Consider the following 24,580-nt stretch of genomic DNA (forward strand, 5'->3'; position numbering starts at 1 on the left):
CTGCACTGTGCTGATTTCTAAAGACTGCTACAGTGGCGGCGACTAGCGTCTTGAGCTCAAACTAAGCTAAGAGAGAGCTTACGAATGGTCCAGACCAACCTTACGAAAGTGTGACTTACAGAAGATGCACTTAGCGTACAAACGTGTTGGGAATCGTGCCATGAGGTTAAGAGAGAGGTTAAGGAATAGGTTAGAGATAAGAACGTTTTGGGGAACCGGGCCCATATTACTGCAATTTGAGATTCCAATATGTTACACTTTTATGAGGGGATTCCAGTCAAACCATTGACTTTAATTAATGTTAGTTAGCAGACATAAAAACTGGTGGGCTTCTCTCCAAGAAAATGCAAAAATCAATTCCGATTTTGCAATCATATTTTTTATTACTCTTTTGTGCTTTTTGTCACTGCCTTGAACCCCATTGTCCTGCTGGAGCTTTTCAAACACTCCACAGTCTTGGTCTCTTTGTGCATTTATCCCAAGTCAAGCTCCAGGTTAAACTATCTTACTGTTTTTGGCTCCTCACATTGAATCAAGAGACCTAAGACATAGAGGGCGCCTTTACTTCAATTAACCTTTTATCAGCAGAGCTATTTAAAATTCCACAAGTTTGTGTTAAAATGTCATTTTTTTTGCACTGGCAGATTAAATCAAAACTTAATAAGAGGTTTTATATGCAGTGGACTTAGAAAAGCAAGGGGCGTTCTTGCTGTTTTACATGAGAATGAACGAGTCCCGCTGAAAGACTTCATGGTGTAAATAAAAGTACACGCTCATCACTGTAATGTCCCGCTGCCAAAAATCCTGAAGGCTTTTGAATGCATCCTTTTTATATATTCGTAGTGATGAATAAAGACATGTTTAAAATAACAAGATTGGCCTAGATCTTCTTTCCTGTCTTTATTCTTTCTCTCGCACATACAGATTGCTTATGTTTCCTGCTTTGTGAACTAGTTTCCCTCTTTCAGCAAAAAAGGCAAAATCAATTTGTTTTCATCATCTTGCCTTCACCTGATGATGTTTCTCCATTCAGACGCACATATGCGGCGCTTTCCCGCTGCGCCGATCCAGCTGGTGAGCTTCCAAAAATTGAAGGGAGGCAAAAATTGGCCCAATTCTGCTTTTATTTAGAAGCTTATGCTGCCTATTATTTAAGGCAGCAGAGAGCCACTTTAGTGTTCAATAGGCACTGATTTTCTGCCAGGTGCTATCAGATTCAATGGGCTCTTTCTCCTCCAGATAAGAGGAGATCTCCTCTGACTGGGTCTCTGAACTCTGCTCTGTTACTTATCTACGACCTGGACGGTCTGTCTGCAGTGATCAATTTCAGCTCGGCTCCCACTAACCCTGTTATTGATAAAGACCGCTTCTGTGAGATTGGAAAAAAATACTAAAGGAGAAAAGGTCTCATGAGAAATAAGTTGCCTTTGTGTTTGAGCCACGGCTGAAGAAAAAAAACAAAACAAATACAATGCTCGTTAGATTTCTTCTTTTTTAGAGGGGCTGCCACAAAGCGTTTCTCTCACAAAGAGTTTTATTTCACCAAACAGGTTTTGTTTTTAATCTAAAAATGGCCCCATGAGTCAGACTTTCTTTCTTTTTGAATCTCTCATCATTTGCCGCGCGGTGAGCCGGGCACTACGCAATTGTTTCATAACTTCAGGAATGTGCTATGAATTTAAAGGAGGAACAGATGAAACCGACTGGATCTATAGAAGAACATGAGGCAAAACTCATAAAAACTAATCAAAACCTCTTTTCACCCAGACTTGGCTCCTTATATGAGGTCAGAAAAACTGGAGAAAAAATTATGTTGTAAGGTGAAAAGGAGGAAGGAACAATGAAGCCAGATCTGACTTCCAGCTGAAAACCTCTTGCTTTAAAGGAGTAGTTCACTTTTCAAAAAAAACTTTTGCTAATAATTCACTCACCCCCATGTCATCCAAGATGTCCATGTCTTTCTTTCTTCAGTCGAAAAGAAATTAAGGTTTTTGATGAAAAGCATTTTTCTCCATATAATGCACTTCAGGTCCAAAAGACACTTTCAGTGCAAACTGCAAACAGTTCAAAGGGTTTTAAACGATTCCAGACGATGAATAAAGGTCTTATCAAGCGAAACGATCGCTCATTTAAAAAAAAACAAAGTTTAAGTTTTATAAGCTCAAATGGTCGCCTTGCTCTGTACTACGATGCACCTTCGTGACTCTCCTGTTCGAACTCGTTCATCAAAATTAGCAAATCTTTTTCTGAGTCAATTCATTTGTTTCGTTCGTTGAATGAACGAGTTCGAACAGGAGAGTCACAAACGTGCGTCACAGAACAGAGCAAGGCGAGCATTCGAGCTTATAAAACTTAAGCTTTGTTGTTTATTTATTAAATGAGCGATCGTTTCGCTTGATAAGACCCTTATTCACCGTCTGGAATCGTTTATAGCCCTTTGAACTGAAAGTGTCTTTTGGACCTTGAACCGTTTGGTTCCCATTGAAGTCCATTATATGGAGAAAAATCCTGGAATGTTTTCACCAGAAACCTTAATTTCTTTTCAACTGAAGAATTAAAGACAAGGACATCTTGGGTGACATGGGGGTGAGTAAATTATCAGCAAAAGTTTTTTCAAAAGTGAACTACTCCTTTAATAACCGCAAATCTTGTGTAATTTATTCTCTGAGCTCAGTGTTCGCGGTGTGATTTCTTCATTTTAAGTCGTTAAATCTCTGTTAAGAGTTCTAATTAAGTGTCCAAATTGACATGTTTTGAAATCTCTGTAGTGATGCTATCAAAACTGGTATCTCTATCACAAGCCTGATTTTGAATCTTTTCATTCTTTGCAAATTGACAGTGAAAGATGAAAAGCTTTATAGCAGGATAAAGGCACCGGCCTGGAAGTTGGCAGCCACCCAACAGACATTGATTTGCCTTTTAATCCCTCACATATTGATGGACCGGGGCATTATTTGGTGAACCTCTTGTGCTCTATCTCTGTCTACGGTAGACTTATTCTTACCTCGCTCTCACTTTGCTGGAATTCCACCTGGAAGTTCAATGCAAGCACAGTTTGAGAGGCCACATCTGAGGCAGTCAGGGTGGCCTTGGCACCAGAAACTGAAGTGTTTTTTTTTTTTTTTTTCTGTGTGGGTTTTGAAATGGAGCTTTGATCCTCTCTCACCCCCCAAAAAAACTCTGTTTACCACAATATGGAAAAGAAAAACTGCTGAGAGACTTTACAATGGCCTCGAAAAAGAGACTGCATGATGTTAGTTGTCAGGGCATGGATGAAAAGCTTACTTTTACATCTTTCTTTTTGTCTGCAAGCCTTGAATTATAAGTACTGTATGTGTGTGTGTGTGTGTAGGATTTTTCTTCTATTATGGCTGCAACCAGCTCAAGGACCTTTTGTGTTTCTTCAATAGAAGACATTTTGGACTATTTTTTCACCGTTTCTCCCTCTGGCTTTTTCCACATATTGAAACTAAAACACCTCCAGACTACCTCAGTGTGGTCTGCCCGAGGCTAACTAGCATTTAACCTGAGAGGAAATTGATCATTATGGAAGACTTGCCTGGTTGCATCTCAAGGCTCTCGCCTAACGCTATTTTAGCGCCAGCTTAGGCGTGTGGCACGACTGCCAGTTTGCATCTGCTCACGCAGGTTTGATCTCTGATTTGCTTCTACTCTGTCTGCTTTTGATGGTAACGACAGCATGATTTGATTTAAGTCTGGGGGGGGATTGATGGATTGAGTGATGTGTGTCAATGAAGAGAGTATGAGACAATGTGCGCCAGCTGGGATCTCGACGTGAACAGAATTCAAACGGCACCGTTAATGTCGAATCCACAAAACAAAAGACTCGCTTTATAGAAATTGATGGGAGAGGACTATATCAGAGGCTTCATGAGAGCATGAGGAGAAAAAAAAAAGCGCAATCTATATTTTTCTCCACTGTTTTTTATTTTTTTTATTTCCATTGACAGGTGCTTGTTTTTTCCCCCATCCTATAAACTCGGTTTATAGGATTTGCATACATTTACCCAAGCCACTGTAAATCGATTAGCTGATGAGTCTTGGCTCAGAAATGAATTACCTTGCTTTTGTTCTAAGGTTGCTGTTTCTACCCATTTTTAACGCATCATTTAACAAGATAACTCTACTCAAATGAAGCTGTACTGAAGTTGTACTTCCCTCCAGACTAGATATGAATGCCTGAGGGAACATTTTGATACTCGAAAGTCCTAGAACATAGCTTTTTTACCGCCTACTTGTTCATGTTTAGACTCAAAACTAAATTTAGTGGTTGTTTTTTGTTATATTCCCATAAATCAGTGAGGAGCTCTGCTGAGTATGTGTACTCATTTTGAATGTGATGTTGGCTATAAACAAACCAGATGGTGAGTGTGTTGTGCGATGTGCGAGAAATCCAATGCATTAGTTCCAGTTTAAACCACTTAGGATATTTGAGGTATGACAATGTTAACAGCTCTTCTAGCATTGTTATATTCCCGACCTGTGTAAAAAAGCAAACAGAAACATGACAACACGGTTAAGCGCAATTGATTTTTGCCTTCATTTACATTTTTTGTATTTGGCAGGGTTATAAGAAAAATAACTATTTCGGCTGCTAGTTGAAGACATTACAAAGCCTGAAAGGACTTGTATTTCCAGTGCTGAGCTCAAAAGGGTCGGGAAACAAGAAAACAATCTTGTGAATTAAATCTTTCTGCACTTTCCGCTATGGCGTCCCCCCTCTAGTTGCTAAGCTTGCGGTTCAATTTGTCCTAATTCCGGGCTTAATTGTAGAGAGCTTTGCAGCTAATTAAATGTTCAGAGGAGTGATAAATTGGGTGGGTCGAACACAACTACAGTAATTAGTCCAATGTACCGAATGCAGAAACTTCCCAGAATGCACTGCAGGAGGAAAGTAAAGAGCAGGGTTTATAGAATCGTGCAGAACTGACTGATCCACACACACACACACACACACACAAAATTCAGCTGTGCCAACACAGGAATGAATGACATTTTATAATAGAAAACTGTTTAAATTGTAATAATATTTCACAATATTACTGTATTTTTGATCAATTAAATGCTACCTTGGCAAACATGTAATACTTCTTTTAAAAAACACAACAAAAAATCTTACCAGCTTTGTGCAACCGTGCAGTGTGTGTGTGTGTGTTTGATAATATATTATGGGATGTGTGATGACAAATATTGCCAGGCTCGAGTCTGCAACATGAAGCAGCTTAATAAAGTATTTTGGGTCCCACTTTTTAATGTGCTTACATTGAAACAAATAATTTGATACAATGGACCTATTGTGAACATACATGTTTTTACATTATACTCATATTTTAAAAATACCAGCATGTAATTGCAGCTGTAACTAATTTATGTAATTACATCTGTAATTACACAGCTGACCTATCCCTTACACATTAACCTTAACCCTACCCATACCACCACACCTGTCCCTAACCTTACCCTCAATAGCAGCAAAAGTGTTTTACAATACAACATGAGCACAATAAGTACATTATACATATTTTTAAATGTAAGTACATAGTACTTAAAGCCACTTAATATAAAGTGGGATCGTATTTTGTACTGATAAAATGACCAAAATAGATGCTAGTCTCACACAGCAGTCCCTCCGTCCGTTTCACTGGCCGCCTGATGCTCAACGCAATGCAGCATCTCTCCCTCTCTCTCTCTCTCTCTCTCACACACACCAACATGCATATACATGCACTTTAATGACAGATGTTCCTTAATAGCTATACTTAACTGCGTTGACCCTTAATCCTGGTGGCTTCCCATAAAAAAATAACAAGCTGAAAAGCTATTAAAAAGTACTTGGGTTTGCTTGTGTGTGCAGGCCTGACTGGCTGACTCACAGTATAATCCTTATGTTGTATGTAATTGAAATGAAGTGTGCATCTCTCTATTTATTCTATGTTGAAAGGGTGATTTGAATCATCCAGACAGTCATTGTCGGCTGCTTAGCAAAGACAACGGAGCAGATTAGCTGGTTTAGCTTTTCAAATAGATGGTGAAATATAAAGGAGGCTTTTCAGTCTTCACTTGTCTGCTGGCTAAGTGCTGTTATCTAAAGATTTACAGTAATTCTCTTCACTTAGAGTGTAATTAAACATCTTGGACATAATCACAGACACTGAGAGATGTAAGGCCGCCTCTGAACCCGACTTCCTCTGACAGAGCCATTCTGCTGGGCGGATTTGAAATCAATGACTGCAGTTTCCCCCTTACTGCTCTTTAATCAAAGATGTAATTTATAATCAAATCAGAGGATAGACATTGAATATCATCTATGCTGCCTGGGTTTCAGCAGTATTCATCCATCTTCATTTTGCGTCACCTTCAATATACTTTGCAGTTAATGTATTTTTTTTTTTTAATGGACAAGCTCTTTTTTAAACATTGTATTTAACTCTCTCATGCCTAATTTCAATTATTTAGGGTATGTTCACACTTGTAAATCGGTTCTTTTGGTCCAGACCAAAAAAAGAACTAGTTCATGTCAAAAAAAACCTTTTGCTGATAATTTACTCACCCCAATCTCATCCAAGATGTTCATGTCTTTCTTTCTTCAGTCGAAAAGAAATTATGAAAACATTCCAGGATTTTCTCCATATAATGGACTTCATTGGGAACCAAACGGTTCAAGGTCCAAATGAGAGTTTCAGTGCAGCTTCAAAGGGCTTTAAACGACACCAGATGATGAATAAGGGTCTTATCTAGCGAAACGAGCGGCCATTTCAAAAATAAATAAAAAAGTTTAAGTTTTATAAGCACAAATGCTCACCTTGCTCTGTTCTGTGATGCGCGTTCATGACTCTCCTGTTCGAAATTGTTCATCAAAATGACTCGAAGGGTCATGACTCGAAGGGTCCTTGATAAGACCCTTATTCATCGTCTGGTGTCGTTTAAAGCCCTTTGAAGCTGCACTGAAACTCTCATTTGGACCTTGAACCGTTTGGTTCCCAATGAAGTCCATTATATGGAGAAAATCCTGGAACGTTTTATTTCTTTTCGACTGAGGAAAGAAAGACGTGGACATCTTGGATGACATGGGGGTGAGTAAATTATCAGCAAAAGTTTTTTTTTAAAAGTGAACTACTCCTTTAACACCAAACTTAAAGATACATGGGGAAAAAAAGCAGTTATGATGTTTATTTTGTGAACAAACTTAGCGAGCATCCAAAACAATGCTGAGTGATAAATGTGGTTGTTGAATGTGCGTACATATGATGGTATTTTTACCAGCTGAGAACTCATAAAGAGCTTATAAAATGTGTAATGGAGTCAAAACAGTGCCAGGAATTTCTGCGTTGCTCACACAAGTGAAGATCTGCTGCAAGAAGAAGATGCGTGAATCGAACTGTAATGGGCAACATAGCTCCTGATGAGAACAGGGACAGATTAATGAATGGGCCCACCGTGCTCGATGTAAAATATCAAATAAAAAAATGTGTCTTGCAAAAAGGGCACTTATCTAGTCAGAGTCCAAAAGGCCTCTGTGTCTCACCATGTATTTAGTGTATCATTAACTACTACTTTGTGTATCTTTAATTGTATAAACAACCTATAAACACATTTTGAATTCCAGACATGTTCATTGGAAGATCATTGGAGCAGCATTGACTTAATCTGGGGTCTATCTTTTTTGTTTTACTGTATTTATTTTATCTTGGGCTGTGTATGTGTGGCATAACCACCAGGGTTCTCTATTGCTAATGGTGAGTGTGTGTCTGTGTGTAGGTGAGCTCACACAGATCAGAAGGTCATGGGTGAAAACAACAACAGCAGATCTGATCTTTTTTCCTATACCTTTCAACAACCACCTGAGGCCGTACCATCTGCACTCCATTTCTTATTCGAAAAAGGCAGTTGGAAGGAAACATTCTGCCAAGGTTAAAAGAATGTTATTTAATAATCCCAGCAGGCATATGGTTGTCTGCACATTTCATAACATTGATGGGTTTCCTTTGAGACCTGGTGAATAAATCTACATTTTCGGAATGCTGCATGTTTCTCTTGCGATCCATGCAATATTTTATGACTGACACATTTCATGTCATTACTTTTTCTGTGTAATATCACAGGCAACTTGTCAAACAAGTGTTTTCCCTTGAGTAATACAACACACACTTCAGCAGGTCTATCCCAGATATGCTGGAGGTTGTGATATCTGTGTTGCACCTATTCTCACTTTCCCCATATGTATAAGCGTACTTTTCAATGTTTAAATATTTTAGCAACACTTTTACAATAAGTTCAATCAACTAAATTTTTTGCACCATTATTTGTATTACTAATATATTTGATAAATTAGCATTAGTTAATGTATTATGAACAAACATGAATTAGCACTGAACAATTACATATTTTAAAATTAACAATGTCCTAGGAATAAATACTGCTAAATATTGTTGTTCATTGTAGTTCATATATTTTTGAATTTAACCTTATTGTAAATTGTTAGATATTTTCTCCAATCCCAGATAAATATGCAGAGAAAATAAGCCATTTTTATGTTGATTTTGATGTTCCTTTAAAAATATCAACCCGCCGAAAATAATGGCTTAACCTATGGCATGAGTTTGAGGCGGCTTCTTCTGTTTTGTTGACCAATGGCTTGAGTTCAGGAAATCTGTTTGGAAACAATTATGTTTTTCCATTCTGTGATGCTAGTGGCAAATATATTACACATTGCAACATTAAATCATTATGCCCTATATGTATAATTTATGCTTTCAGAAGCTGGTGAGTTTGGCTTGCGCTCGAGGCTCTCTCTCTCTCTCTCTCTCTCTCTCTCTCTCTCTGATGGTGTGGTTGGTATGGAAGGAGTATCTTCTGTACTGTTGCTGTGGTGATGGGTGTTGTAGCTGTGTCCTCTGAGGGCGGTGGAGGGCATGCCCCCTGGTGCCCCCTGCTGGCATCAGGCAGATGTTCACCTGGAACACATTAGCCATGGAGCCTGTCACTACCTGCTGATACATTTATCAACCTCCTGCCCAGATTTAATTATCTCCATAGACAGAGCAGGGCACCAGGCCGCATGTGTGTGTGTGTGAGGGCTGCTTGTCTGTATGTGTGTAGTTAGTTAGTTGTTAAGAGAAAATATGAAACCCTTATTTCTTTTTTAATGCACATTGCTGGTTTTATTGTGAGCAGTTCATTAATGCACATTGGAACAAAAAATGTCCTAGAACTAGTCTGTCACCTTGTCTGTCTGTCATTCTGTCGATCTGTCTGTCTGTCATCTATCGATCTGTCTGTCTGTCATTCTAGATCTGTCTGTCTGTCATGATTCTATCGATCTGTCTGTCTGTCATTCTATCGATCTTTCTGTTTGTCATTCTACCGATCTGTCTGTCTGTCTGCCATTCTGTCTATCTGTCTGTCTGTCTGTCATTCTATCGATCTGTCTGTCTGTCATTCTATCGATCTGTCTGTCTGTCATTCTATCAATCTTTCTGTCTGTCAGTCATTCTGTCGATCTGTCTGTCTGTTTGTCATTTTATCGTTCTGTCTGTCTGTCATTCTGTCGATCTGTCTGTCATTCTATCGATCTGTCTGTCATTCTATCGATCTTTCTGTTTGTCATTCTACCGATCTGTCTGTCTGTCAGTCATTCTGTCTATCTGTTTGTCTGTCATTCTATCGATCTTTCTGTCATTCTATCGATCTTTCTGTTTGTCATTCTACCGATCTGTCTGTCTGTCAGTCATTCTGTCTATCTGTTTGTCTGTCATTCTATCGATCTTTCTGTTTGTCATTCTACCGATCTGTCTGTCTGTCTGCCATTCTGTCTATCTGTCTGTCTGTCATTCTATCGATCTGTCTGTCTGTCATTCTATCAATCTTTCTGTCTGTCAGTCATTCTGTCGATCTGTCTGTTTGTCATTTTATCGTTCTGTCTGTCTGTCATTCTATCGATCTCTCTTTCATTCTATTGATCTGTCTGTCTGTCTGTCAGTCAACCTATCGATCTTGCTGTCTGTTATTTTATCGATCTTTCTGTCTGTCTGTCATTCTATCTATCTTTCTCTGTTTGTCATTCTATCCATCTGCTGTCTGTCAATCTATTGTTTTTGCTGTCTGTCTGTCATTCTATCGATTTGTTTGTCTGTCATTTTATCGGTATTTCTGTCTGTCTGTCATTCTATCGATCTGTCTGTCCGTCATTCTATCGATCTGTCTTTCTGTCATTTTATCGATCTGTCAGTCTGTCTGTCTGTCATTCTATCGATCTGTCTGTCTGTCATTCTAGATCTGTCTGTTTGTCATTCTATCGATCTGTCCGTCTGTCATTTTATCGATCTGTCAGTCTGTCTGTCTGTCATTCTATCAATCTGTCCGTCTGTCATTTTACCGATCTGTCTGTCTGTCATTCTATCGATCTGTCCGTCTGTCATTTTATCGATCTGTCGGTCTGACAGTCTGTCATTCTATCTATTGGTATTTCCCATGTAATATGATACATTATAGTAGTACATAATAAAGTTATCCTTATTTCCATTATTGTCTAATTAATTTTAGTCTTTAGCTTCTCTCTGTTGTTTAATTACATACAAATTGGCATTTCTACGGGAATCGGTGATGCCTGACAGCTTTGGGCTCCATGATCCACAACCATCTCACGTCTGAGACGCATGCAGGATAGGCATTTTATTCAGTTCCGCTGTCTAAATAAGCAACAGCAGTGTTGTCAGTCACATGATGGATCTTTCCCAGCGACAGAGTCATCCATCAATTGAATTTATTATAAAAGGCAAATGGCACTACCACCAGCACTATACAAACATAAAGAAATCAAACTCTCATTAGCGGCAAGTCGATCTTCTGTATGTGATGATTCACGACTTGCAGTTCTTATTCTTGTGTTGTATCACACAGAAATGTGATAGTATGCTATGAAAAGATTAATTACATTAAAACATATTTTGTTAGTCTTTTAACTGTGCTGTAGAAAAATAGTCTAATATGTAACAAAAATGTGTTTAAAGAATGCCATCATTAGAATTCTCCAGGCGAATATTGCAGATGATTATAACATTGCTGCAGTTTCTCATTCATTCAGTCGGCATGATGCTTAATTTATGATTAGCTTCATCTGAACATGCCTGCCTGTTTTCCCCTCATGTGATTTAATTTAGCCAAATAGTTGCTGGAAGGTTTGATCTTGTGAATCATGTTTTGAGAGAAGATCCTAAGCCCATTTCAATTTATTTATCATTGTTTAGAGCGAGAGGGGAGATGAGGAGGAGGTGCGCTTGCCTCCTCAACTTTAATTACAGCTAGAAACCCAGAGACCAACAGTTTTTATTTTATTATAAGATAATTTATATATATATACAGTATATACAGTATATATATATGGATGAATCAAAATCATTGTTAGGGCAAGGTAACTGGGTAAGAGTATCTCTGAAATGGCAAGGCTTGTGAGTTGCTCCTTGTTAAGCAGTGGTGAGAATTTACATTGGTTTGAGGATTTGAGGAGGGACAAATCTCAAACCGGCGACAGGGTGTTGGGTGCCCATGGATAATCCCATCATAATGTGCCCAACTCTCTCTCACACTGTCATTCATATTGTCTTACATCACCAACTCTTTTGGTTTGAAAATGATATGCCTGTCTGCCCTAGGCCTCACAGAGTGAGTGTTTGTGTGTGTGAGTTGAATCAGACGTGAGTTTGCACAACCTGTTCCTGAAGACCCCCTGCTGGCTTGCCATCTATCCTGTCATTACAGAGCTCCTCTTCACTCAGAGGAGATGAAGTGCTTCCTTGGTACTGAACACGATCACACTTTTCCCAGTGTCACAGTCACAAGTTCTAGACTTCTCAACCATGAGCAGAACAACACATTTAAATATGTCAAACTAATGAGAGATCCCCAGTTGAGTTTAGACTCTTGCTGTTTGGTTGCAATCCTAAAACACTTTTGGACATAATTCAAAGTTAAAAAATATAATTAAGTAACATCTTAGTCTTTTTGACTGCGGAAAAATGTTTGCGCGTTGTTGCGCGGTTAAAGCAGCTGCTGGGCTAATCTTTTTTTGTTTTCATATTTCTATTGTTGCTTATCTGTGCAAATAATTTTTCATTAGATGAAATAACTGCAGTATTTTAATTAAAAGTTGGTGATGATTTCTGTTGGAAACACTTTTGTTCATTCTTGAGAAAAAGGTATGTACAACTTAATCATTTACTATTCTGTTTTCTCCTTTTATAGTATGCTAATGAGTCAGTAATGAAAAGTTAATTGAGGAGAAAAATTAGACTGGGTTTGTTGAGGTTAAAGGAGGTTCAAAATGCAATTATTGAAACAAAATTACAGGCACACGTTTATTTAAAAAAAAAAAAAAAAACAGCATATTACAAGGTTGCACAAGTTCATATTTTGAAGAAGCTGTAATTGCCAGAATTAACTTTATTTTGATGGGGTCGGAGGAGGTGAAATTATGTCCAGTGTGCATTCATTTTATTTTTGCATATCCATTTCAAGTGTTCCAGTAGCTCAAGTTGTAGATTTGATCCCCAGAAAAGAAATACACAGATAAAATGTGTATGCCCTTAAGTCACTTTGAATAAAATAATATGCCAAATATGTTTTTTTTCTCTTAAAATGCAATTAATAATCAGAAACATATAGGTTTAATGGTTACATGCAATTCTGATCCAATTTTGCCCGATTTTGTCAATCAGACTCGACTTGTCTCCGATCCAAAAATGGGACACGTCCAATTGTCATTTGGAGCTCATTTGTGTTTATACACGTGTAAGTGTGTTTTATATCACTCTGGGCTGCAGTAGAGGATTACAGGGTGCAATGCAACATTCTGTAGTGGCTGTTTTAGAAATCCACTCAAAGCTGTGCAACCTCAAGTGGTCAGTATGATTAAGCTAATGCGATTAGCTATAGCTATTTTATCCCAGAGATTAGTGTGTTGGACAGATGAGCGAGAGGAAACATACTTCAGCTCAGGCTGATTCAAGAGATTATCAACTCCAATATGGCTCTTCAAACTGTCTGAGGCCTCTCTAAAAGAAAATAAGCTATTCTATTTAAAGAAGAATACATTACTTCACATTTTGGGAAGGATACAGTTTAAAGGTGAAGTATGCAGTTTCTGCGACACTAGTGGCACTTTGTGGAATTACACACAAAATTTTAACCCTTCTCCAAGTGTGTTCTCGCAGTACTACAAACCACGCCCCCAACAATGAAACAACCATTCAAGTTGTCATCAGAGCCCTTCCCTCTGAAATCACTGATGTCATCACTTGTTCTGCTCTTTGTCTTCAATTTCCTCACTATTTGAGCTTCACTAGCGCCACCTAGTAATAGAGATCGTCTAACAAAGATCACAAGACCCCGAAAGTTTGTTTTCATCAGTTTTTAAAGTTTTTGTGACGGGGGTTTAGATTTACCAACAGAAACACATTAGTAGTGTTGTTAAAAGTACCGACTTTAGTACCAACTACCAGGTCGATACTGAAGAAAAAAAAATCTATTTTGTGTGTTTTTAGTAATTGTTGTTTTTAGTAATTGTTGCTATTACAGAGGAGAAAATTCTGAGAAAAAGATAACGTTAAGCGCACCAGAATAAAATATAATATTCAGAATTAAACAGTGTAGCTGACTTACAGATTCAGTTATAGCGCTACTTTTTCATAAATGAATCACTACTTTTTCCGAAAAGAATTGTTACTTTTTCAAAAAAGAATTGATACTTTTTCAAAAGTGAATCGCTACTTTTAAAAAAAGGAAATTGAAGGTGTGACGTCATATTGTGGAAATTACGCACATATAACTTTTCAAACGAATATACATCCACAAATGGTATTCATCAAAAATTTAACGTATTTACCCATGGATGAACTTAAATTATCTACAATGTCCGAGGCGAGAGCACGCGGATTGTATCGCACGCAACACACATAGTGCCACCTGTTGATGACTCAAGGGAATTACAAGTAATCTTTTTTTTCTGTCTTCATAATCGAACATTTAGTAAATTACAATGAAATAACAGTTTTAAACATGCAAGGAGTGAAACAAACTTTTAGAGGAGGCTATTTACCAGCTGGTTGCAATATATTTATTTAATTTAAATAATAATAATAACGTTTTCTCTGTAGTCGGTAGAACAGATCTGCAACCAACAGCTAATCCAATGCCATGACATGCCAGTAAATAGTAGCATATATAGCATTTAGCCAAGTCATGATATTACTAGCTGACACAGTAGTGCCACGATTACTTTACAATACCTTGCATGCCCCAACAAACTGGTTCATTAGCGCCCATATGCTCAGTCTTTTATAGAGGGTAGATACATATAAGCACTACAAAAATGGCAGGTTGATCTAACACAATAGGCCTGCCAAACCTCTCCTGGCCCCAACTGGATTTGGTGTTGCCAAGGCTAATGAAATGGAATGTAATTGAGTGGAATATAATCAGATGGAATAAATGGAATGGAATGAAATGGATCAGAATGGAATGGCAATGGCTGGGATGGAACAGGACTGCTCAGCTCACTGCACCCAGATTCTTGGCCTGCGTTCTGTGCCTGAGCGCAGGTTAATTTGCACAGCTGCTCAGTAAGAGAGCTCGCTCTAGAGCAGTAGTTTTGATTGGCTGTGATTTTACTCCCATGATAACAGGTGGTGTGTGCCAGGGGCACAGATGTGGCCCTAATGTCATCATTTGGCTAACAGCTAAAGTGGAGTCTTTGACAAGATTAGTGCACCCTTAAGGATAGATGTACTAAGAGCTTTATAGTGAAAACCTGCAGGGTGGATTTTGTCTTTAGATTTCAAACTAGTTACATTTACAGTCAATCATAGGACCGGTTCAGTCCGGGTTGGAGCATTGACTCCTGCTTTATTCGCACAACAGTGAACTTCTGAACGCCCTAAAGGAAATCTCCCTACAGTTGAAATGCTGAAAAATGAACAAATCAGTCCTTTAATGGAGTCTTGTAGAAATGAAGGATGAGGCTCAGCGGTTCGTTTTTAGGAGGTACATTATTCAAGCTGTAAATTGAAATGGCGAGCGGGGCTCGTAGACCAGCTCACCGATGGATCACTCTTGAGGCCATTCATTTTTCATTTGACCTATAAAGCGCTATAAACCACAGCTCTCAGTATGATTTTCATTCACTGTGTTGATTATGTGATTTTAAAATAAAGCTTCCTAGAATAAGCTGCTTCGAATTGAGTTAACCGAGGCTTGCAACAGTTTACAAAATATCTCTTAAATAGTTTAACAGTCAGAACATTTTCTAAATCTATACATTTTATACATAAATCCTTTCTGCTGACCAGACTTTTATTCTATTTTATTTATTTGTATTTTTTGTTAACATTAGTTAATGGATTTGTTTACATAAACTAACAGTGAGAAATACTTATACTTTGAGAAATAAATTTTACTGCATTTATTAAGCTTTGTTAATGTCAGTTATTTTCATATTGATGTTCACGCGCAAATGCTAAAATTTTAACAATGTATTAGTAAATGTAAAAAATAACATTGACTAAGATTAACAAATTCTATAGAAGAACAGTTCATGATATATTTAATTTATTGTGACACTTTTTTATTCATGGTTTTATTTTATTTTTATTTAATTTTATTCTCATTTCTTATTGAATTTATTGGTTTAATCTACTATTTTTGTACCGACACTACCAATTAAATGGGAAAATTATTCAATTCTTTGTCCCATAATTGCATTACTAGATAGATCCACATGCTTGACTCGTCATGACTTTTACTTTTGTTCTTCTTTTGTAAACTCATTAGTTTGGTTTCTCAATCTAAACCTTTTCGTCATTTCCTTCTTTGCTCTGTCTTCGCCTCAGGCAAGTCATTTATCTGAGGATTTGTGTCGTAATGGGTGACGTTTGTGAGGGAAAGGGGGGAAATGACTGAGGCTGATAAAAGAGGGTATTATGAGAGATGCTTGTTCTGTTTCATTGGATATATGGTTAGGTTACAAAGGGCTTGCTTTCCATATCAGAGATTGCTATCAGACTTAAGGCAACTGTTATGAAGAATCCACTCTATTGCGAGTATTTGCATCGCCAGTATTGCAGCTGTCAAGAGACATTCGTAAGGGGAGAAATCAGTCTTTATCGAGTTTGGGTGGCATAAGCGTCATTAAATATTGATGTCACAATGTGGGAGTGACTAATGACTCAAAAAATAGGAAAGCAGTGAATGAAGACAATGGACATTGAATATACTGTAAGTGTGATGAAAAACACACCTCATGTTCATTTTCAGGTGTGCACACATACAGCAAGTTTATAATAAACATTCATCTTGTTCATGCACTGCTGCGAGTCAAATGCAAATTTATTTCTCCGTCAAAATGTGAATGCTTCGCAGCAAGAAGGCTGATTCTTTGTCAAAATAAAATGTTTTTACCATCAATAGCGCTGAACAGAACAGCGAACTGGTGACCTCCTGAGATTAAAAAGCTATATCAGTGTGAATGGGGCTTCAGAGTGAGTGGCTTTAATGTTTCTTCGTTCCTGCTTGTGTGAGACACATTCTAGGAGGTTTTTTAGAAAGCAAAAAAGCATTTGAGATTATGTTTTCAATTTACTTGGAAATCGACCTGTGTCACCCGTGCTTGTATATATGAATAGAATATTTATCTCATGCATTCTCAAGGATGAGCGTCTCTGTTTACTGGGGTTGATGTCAGCTGGATTTATCTGCTATCATTTCAAACAGGTACTAGAGCACTTATTTCTCCTCCTCTTTATCTCTCTCTCTCACTGACATCCCACGTCAGGTCACGACACGCGCCGTGTTCCCTTATCCCTCCCCTCTCTCGTTTTTAATCTTCTCCACCTCTTCAAAGATGGTGTGATCTGCCACTCTGTGAGTCTGAAATTAGATTAACCTCTGATCAGATGAAGCGTCTCTCTGTAGATCAGCCCCAGTGTGCTGCCTAATGCCAGGGTTCACTCGGAGCTGCATCAATGATGCTAATTACACTTAAAGGACACTTTACAAAGGTCAATGAAGAGGCGAGTAATTGGAGGTTCGCTTGCATTAAAATGTGTAGAATTTAAAGGCTTATGTCAAGTTACCATATACGGTAGCACTTTATACAGTAGAGATTGTTTCAAAGCTGCTTTACAGTGATAAACAGGAAAAAAATATTCATTTTCGGCAGTCAGTGTTGATTCAGATCCGTTGTAAAGATCCAGCCCGTTCTCATCCTTTAGCGTCACATAGAACGCTATATGACAAAACGGCGCTATACTACGCACATGGCACCCTTTATCGTTAATATTCACGCGAACCCAAGGCGTCATAAATCCTTTAGCGTAAAATGAGACTACCCTACATCTAAACCTAACCATAACTGCGCGTGTTATATTAACGATACACTGATTGTACGCCATTCATTGTATTTTTCATTTGGTAGCAAGAGTAGTTATTTTGGGCATTTCCAACACTATCTCACGACCAATTCGTATGAATCCCTACGAGCGATTAAAAAGTGGCTAATTCGTACTAATTCATACGACCTCACTTGTACGAATTCCTATGATTTATCTAAACCCACGTGATGGGTAGGTTTAGGGGCGGGGTCACAGGTGGGTCATTCATACGAATTCATACGAATTTACTAATTCGTGAAATATGTACGATTTAGCAAAAATCGTACTAATTCGTACAAGTGGGGTCGTACAAATTATTACGAATTAGCCACCTCATAAAATTCATAAGAATTCCCGTGAGATCGGGTTGGCATTTCTGATGCATTTCTGATCTTTTTTTTTTTAGTCAGGTTATAAATTGTTTTGTTTATAATTTGTAAGATTGGTTTTGGTTTTGTTTCTTTCTTTGATTTGCCACTGTCTAGTTCTTTTCTCTTTACCTCTTTCTTTTGTGAACCTTTTTTCTTTGGTTGTGATTTGTATATAATTTGTACGCTCATTTAAATCATTGTTTTGAGGGGTTCTTTACATCTTGCTTCTCAGGGGTTCTTTAAAACCTCATCATACTTAAATTTGACCGGTTTGTGCGAGATGTTTTCCCGTACAAGCTCAGTATTTTAATGTTGCACGCCTTATTCTCCCTAGACTAAAAAGGGTTTGTAACATGAACAATAACCGACAAAAAAAACTAAACAAATCAGGCAGTACTTATACACAGAGATAACAAAGTAGCTAATTAAACAACAGGTGAAAGTAATCATTATTAATTCATGAGAAACCAATGAAGCTGACAAGAGTGAGGAGAAAAATGCTAAACTGAAAGGATAAACAGGAAAGTAAAACACAAAACAGAACATTTCTGTTCAACTCTGACAATATAATATAATATTATGTTATTCTAATGCTTTAACGCAAGTATTTCTTTCATATTTTTTAATTGAAGTGTTGTTCCAACCCCCTATGACTGTTTCTTAAACAAATATATGACCTTTTAGGCCTGGTGGAAGCATTGGACTCTCAAGCATGTCTCTTGTTTTCAGGCTGTATGTTTATGTCCATGTCTATACATCTTAGAAATGTCATATTTTTTTTTTATGCAGGCCTGAAAATAAGCACAGATTGACAGTTTATTCACCAGACCAACTCTAGTTTTTCAGAGGAGAGTCTGGCACTTCACAAAGCACTAAACACTCTAGACACTTACAGTATACAAAAGATGTCTAAAATGCCCTGTCAAAAATAAATAAATAAATAAATAAATGAAGAGTTCAGATGCAAAAGCCTCTAAATGCCATTTGAAATTTTCTTCTAAAATGACCATTTTTATCAAGCTTGTATATTTAAGTTCAGTAATTTCACTTAAATGACAATTAATAGGTAATCTTCATTGTCATTTAAGTGAAATTACTGAACTTAACTATACAAGCTTGATAAAAATGATCATTTTAGAAGAAAATTTCAAATGGCACTTAGAGGCTTTTGCATCTGAACTCTTCAAATATATGAAAATGCAGACAGACATGTTCAACAGTGCAACGAAAGCACTGGAAAGGAGCACAAGGAAAGCAAATCTGCTAAATATGTACTTGTCTAGCAAAAATGTATTTTATTTTTATATTTTGCACATAAACTGATCCATTGATAATTGCTTCAACACATAAAGGCATACAAATAAACATCCCATATTTAAAAATATAGCATTTTGGTTGTGTGCACATGCATATAACGGAATTTTCAAAAATGGTTCGTCTTATTCTTTTCCACGTTGTACATTTGAAGATATATTTGCACTTATCATCGCCTTGCCTTCACCCTCTGCTCTGTCTTTTTTTCGGAGGATCAGTGGAACAGCTGTTTTTCTGCAGTATCACTTCTGTGTGGTCAAATCTCCTTAGAGCGTGGCCTTGTTAGATCCAACATGACATGCCAAATCAGCGTGAGTGGCAGATAGCGGTGCCGCGGGCCATCAGGCACTTCACTCACTCCCACTCACTCACGGCAAGAAGACAAGCTTTACTTCTTTTGTATTTTGGTAGAGGAGGTTGGTTGGTCGTGCGAGTTTCACCAGCTAGAGTGTTAACTCAATCCTGACAGCACCTAGGCTACGACACAAAAAAACAACAACACATTTTTGTAATATTGTGAGATAATTTCCAGCTGACATGTAACATTAATCTGAACAAGATGTGATAATGGAAATAGGTTTTTAGAACCAAAAAGTGCGTTGTTGTAATTCAATAGGATAAAGGCACAAGAGATGCCTTCTGGAATTCTTTGGGGATCACCATTTTTCATCATGACGACATCCATCAGCTCTGTAAATGACACTCTTCTTTCATTTGTCATGTTTAATCACTTTGAGACGTGTCAGCGCACTCAATGTCATTGCAGTGCTCCTTTAATAAAAGGGTAAGAGCCTCATCTGGTGTCATTGTGAAGTCCTCTGTCTCCATTTTATTAAAAAGACTTGTCGCCTACAGCGTTCAGGCACACTCAATAATTCGCTTCGATTACCTGAAGGAAATAATACACTATTGCTTATTTTAATGACTTTAAGATCCCCCGTGTGCATCTTGCTGATGGGAACGCTTTTAATCATCAAGCTTCGATAAGAGCGGCTGAGGTTGTATTTCTTCCCCGGGCTTACTGGAATACTAATGCTGGTGTAACGGCGAGACGAGGTCATCGCTGAAACACGCTGTCACTTCCTGACAGCGCGTGAGGAAGAGAAAGTCGCTTCAGAGGCTTCTCACACACCGTTTAAGTTGTTTAATGAACTGCTGAAGAAAATCACTTTTTTTCTTGCGGTTTGTGGTTGCGTAGGGGGAGTGTGCATCTGCGACCTCAACAATTGTGGTTTGTAGTTTTTGTTTTGAACTGTTTGGGTTTAATAAATACTCTTGCAGCGGAGCTGATTTAACTGCTTACACGTGTGCACATACACCAGGGATGGGAACATTTCTGTGTTTAGGAATTGTTTCCTTTTTTCAATGCATTAGTTGTAATTACTGTAAGTTGAATTGGCCACCCATTCTTTTTTATTTTATTTTATGTTTAAAAATCAAATACATTTTTATGCAGATGGCAGTTTTGTAGGTGGGATTTCATGTTTATTTATAATTTATTTAATTGTGTTAATTTACTAAATAGATATACTACTGTTTAAAAGTGTGGGGCAAGTAATATTTTGAAATAGTCAGTGAGGAATGAATACTTTTTATAAAGATATTTATAATGTTGCCAAAAATGTACATTTTCTATTCATATAAATGCTTTCTATTCATTAAAAAATACACAAAAATATTAAGCAGCACAACTGTTATTAATAATAAAAAGAATCTTCAGCACCAAATTAGCACATAAGACTATTTTATGAAGAAGCGTGTCACACTTTCTATCAGGAACTAAATGTAATTTTAAATATAAAAAAACAGTCATTTAAAATTTTGTTGTATTCAATTATTTATTAAATTAAATTATGTAAGTATTCACTGAGTTACAGTTCATTTTCAGGTGCTTTTCATAATGGACTTCACTGACAGAGACCGCAGAACGTGCCTCATGTTTGTTTTCTTTATTTTTCGAAAAGCAAATTTAGCTTTTATTGTGAGTGTACACAAATAAATGTACACACTTAACAGTTTTGAATGATGTATGAGAGTAATTTGAGTCTCTTTTGCACTGAAAAAAAGCGAGAAGCGACCACCAACCCGTGGGTTAAATGTTTCATAGTATTAATGGTTTACTGTGTTTTTGATCAAAGAAATGCAGCCTTATTGCGCACAAGTTCGACTTCTTTCGAAACCATTAAAAAAATACCGACCTCAATCTTTTTAATGGCAATGTATATAAAAAATACAAATCTATGCGTTATATTTCGTTATTCATATTGAGTAATGTTTACATAAAATACGCAAGGTGACATGTTTCGCGATTATGGCAAATTCCGATTCCAGTTCTGCGTCTTGTTTGCCACCTCAGTTCAAATTGTTTAAAACACATTCTCACTTCAGTGAATGGTGCACTACCCTGACATACACACGGTCGCTCATCTCCAGTGTCTCTCTCTGTCATGCCTCCAGCCGTTGCGCCTGCATTTTCCTCTTTGTGCTGGTGTCAGTCTTCCTGATACACAGAGCTCCCGCTGTCATGGCTCTCGACAGCTCCTGTTGGCGTGCTGTGGGGTCTGCCGGAATAATGGATAGAGAGGTTTCTAATGTCACAGCAGACTGACAGCTCACCGGAGGAGAGGAGAGGGACGCCATTGCGGCTCTGTGCATCTAAGGGAGGCCTGACATGCCCCTGAGAGAAGTCGAGCTCTGTGTTTTTCAAGTAGCTGAGAAGAGCCTGTATTAGTCTAGACCATGGAAAGCTGAGTGGGGTTGCTGTTTGTTTGGGACAGAGAGATATCTAATTCCAGTTCAGCATGCTTTGTTTAAGTCAGAGTAACTGGGAAATATTTACTTGAAGAATGTATTACATTATAAAACACATTTTATAACAGTTATTTATAACAACATTATCAATATTTGAACATGTAATAGAATATTTACTGATTCATGTGCAATTATTAATAATGGTGCAATATATAGTATTATGATTTTAGTTGTAATTGTTTATAATTGTTATAAAAACAATGTTTTTTTTTTCAAAACTATATGCAATTTTTTTGTTTGTTAATAACTGTGTCAATAGAATACACATTTTATTTGTTTAATATATTAATATGTTAACTTTTACATTTCTTAAAGGGATATATTTCATAATTTCACAGAATAATTTCACCTTAATGTGATTCCAGACCCATATGACTTTCTTTTTTTCTGTGAAACACAAAAGATATTTTACGAAATGTCATGATTTTTTTCCCATCTTGTCTATATAAAGTCAATGTTACGACATAAGAGTGAGTAAATTATTACATAGTTTACATTTTTGAACAATCCCTTGAATTTAAAGGTGCACTATGTAAAATATCCAAAAACCACTATGGCAGTGTTATATATTTTGTTTTATTTGATTACTTACAATATCCAAAAAAATTTCAACTATTTGTAAATCGTGAGAAAATTGCGATTTTTTTTTTTTTTTTTAACCAAGGATTCGGGACTTTTGAGCAGGTGTGAGGGAGTGACCAGTTAATGTTGTCATATCCGCGTTACCCTTAGTACTACCATAGTAACCATGATGACAGACGGTCAATATCATTTTTGAGATGCCGAGAGCTCCACATCCACAACGTGAGGAATGTCCATAAACATTATTTGGTCCATCAGCTTGACGACAAGATCCATAATTCCACTTAATGCTTTGCATCATCAACCTATGCCTTTCTTATTGTAAGAGGTTAGCGACCCCATAGCGGTGGATTTTTGGTTTAAATAGACATTTTTATTATTTTTCTTCTTATTATAGCCAGTGTATTGTAGCTATCAATGCATTGTATATAGAGGCTTCATGTAAGATTTATTCTTATCTGCCAAAATAGCGTCTTGTGTGTATATTGTATTTGGTCACTGTGAATGTCAGGAATAGATTATTTAATGCGGTGAGAAAATAAAGGAAAAACAAACTGAGAACTACTGTGTGCCAAAAGTTGTTGAAGCATGTCAAGTGGCGCGTTACAAACCCAAACAATCAATGTAACAGTTTTTTCCTAAAAGGCTGTAAAAAATCAATTTTTGCGACAAGCAGAAAGCCTTTCTGACCGACATTCGAACAGCTGTCCCCCCTGTACCAGCCTTTAATCCAGTCCGACCAGAGGCTCCGAATAAATCTGCATTCAATTAAAGGATTACCGCTGTTTAAACAGCATTTTTTTCTCTCCCTCTTTCTTCCTTTATCTTTCAAGTGGGAATGGCAGAATTGTACATGAGTGGCACTATGTCCATGAAGAGAAGAAAAGCACAGTTGGAACTAATATTAATGACATATGGCACAGTTAAAATTGGACCGGTTTAAAATAATAGTTTCCTCGGAAATCAAAATTGTCATTATTTTCTCATTTTAGACTTGGTTTTCTTTTTTCCGTGGAACAAAGGGACGAATTTAGAATTTTGCACTGATCACTTTTCGATGTTTTATTAACAAGTTTCGGGAGGATCACGTTCTAATGATCAAACAATCAAGTCAGCCAGCTGTCAGCAATCAGTAATCAACTGGTTCACTCAATCAGCACAAGTAAAGCCTATAAAAACACACAGTTGACTCACCCTTATTCCTCGACTGTTCTCAGCATCCCTCCACCACCCCATCTCCTCACACTTGCCTAATTATCTTCCTAAACAGAGATACGGGGGGAGTACTCTGGGTTCGGGCCCAATTTCCGAGCTCGGAGCCCTCCCCCCGGACAGCACGCCAAATACGCATAACTATTTTTATTCTCTGATCATTAGTGAGTGTGAACTCGTGAATCCTGTGTTATTAAGGTGAACTGGTCTATCACAAGTATGAATAAAAATATGGTGCACCATTTGTGAACAAATTGTTCTTTTTTGCATCTTTTTGAAAGCTCCAGCCTCCAGTCTACATTAATAGGAAAAAAATTCTATTAATTGGAAAAGAAAGACTAAGATTTTCTTCACTCAATATATATATATATATATATATATATATATATTTCTGTTCCAGAGAGGACATTTGGAATAATTTAAGGGTAAATTATGACAAGATGATGTTTGAATTTTCATTTTTGGCTTAACCAATTTCTTCAGCAAAATCATGAAGGGCGAATACCTGACTTTAACTCATTTAAACAGGTTAGCAGGGATGCAGTAGAAGATCATTGGTGTTCATTTAATCCAGAAGATACAGTATTTATGCGTTCATTAATTAATTCATCCACTCATATTTTTCACACTTTTCTCAAATACAGTATGTGAGTGCTGTGGCATTTATTATACAATGAAATCAAAGCTGAATCACACAGGTAGCCTTATTGTAAGTGTATATAGATTGGCATTTGTAAATGGAAGGATATGACAGGGTCCATATTCTGTGTACAATCAGCCCTCTAACTGAGAGTTTATTTAAACCGCCGAATATGTTCAAGTGCTTCTGTAATGACAGGCAATAAATCA

At 37.3% G+C, this 24,580-nt stretch overlaps 1 pseudogene; it reads left to right on the plus strand.

Moving 5' to 3' along the window:
• Positions 1-1,041: 1,041 nt before the first annotated feature.
• On the plus strand, positions 1,042-10,928 carry LOC148969379 (uncharacterized; annotated as a pseudogene).
• The last annotated feature ends 13,652 nt before the right edge of the window (positions 10,929-24,580 follow it).

Source organism: Pimephales promelas, chromosome 23 (genome assembly GCF_988280905.1).
Source record: "Pimephales promelas chromosome 23, fPimPro1.hap1.1, whole genome shotgun sequence".
Lineage (NCBI taxonomy): Eukaryota > Metazoa > Chordata > Actinopteri > Cypriniformes > Leuciscidae > Pimephales > Pimephales promelas.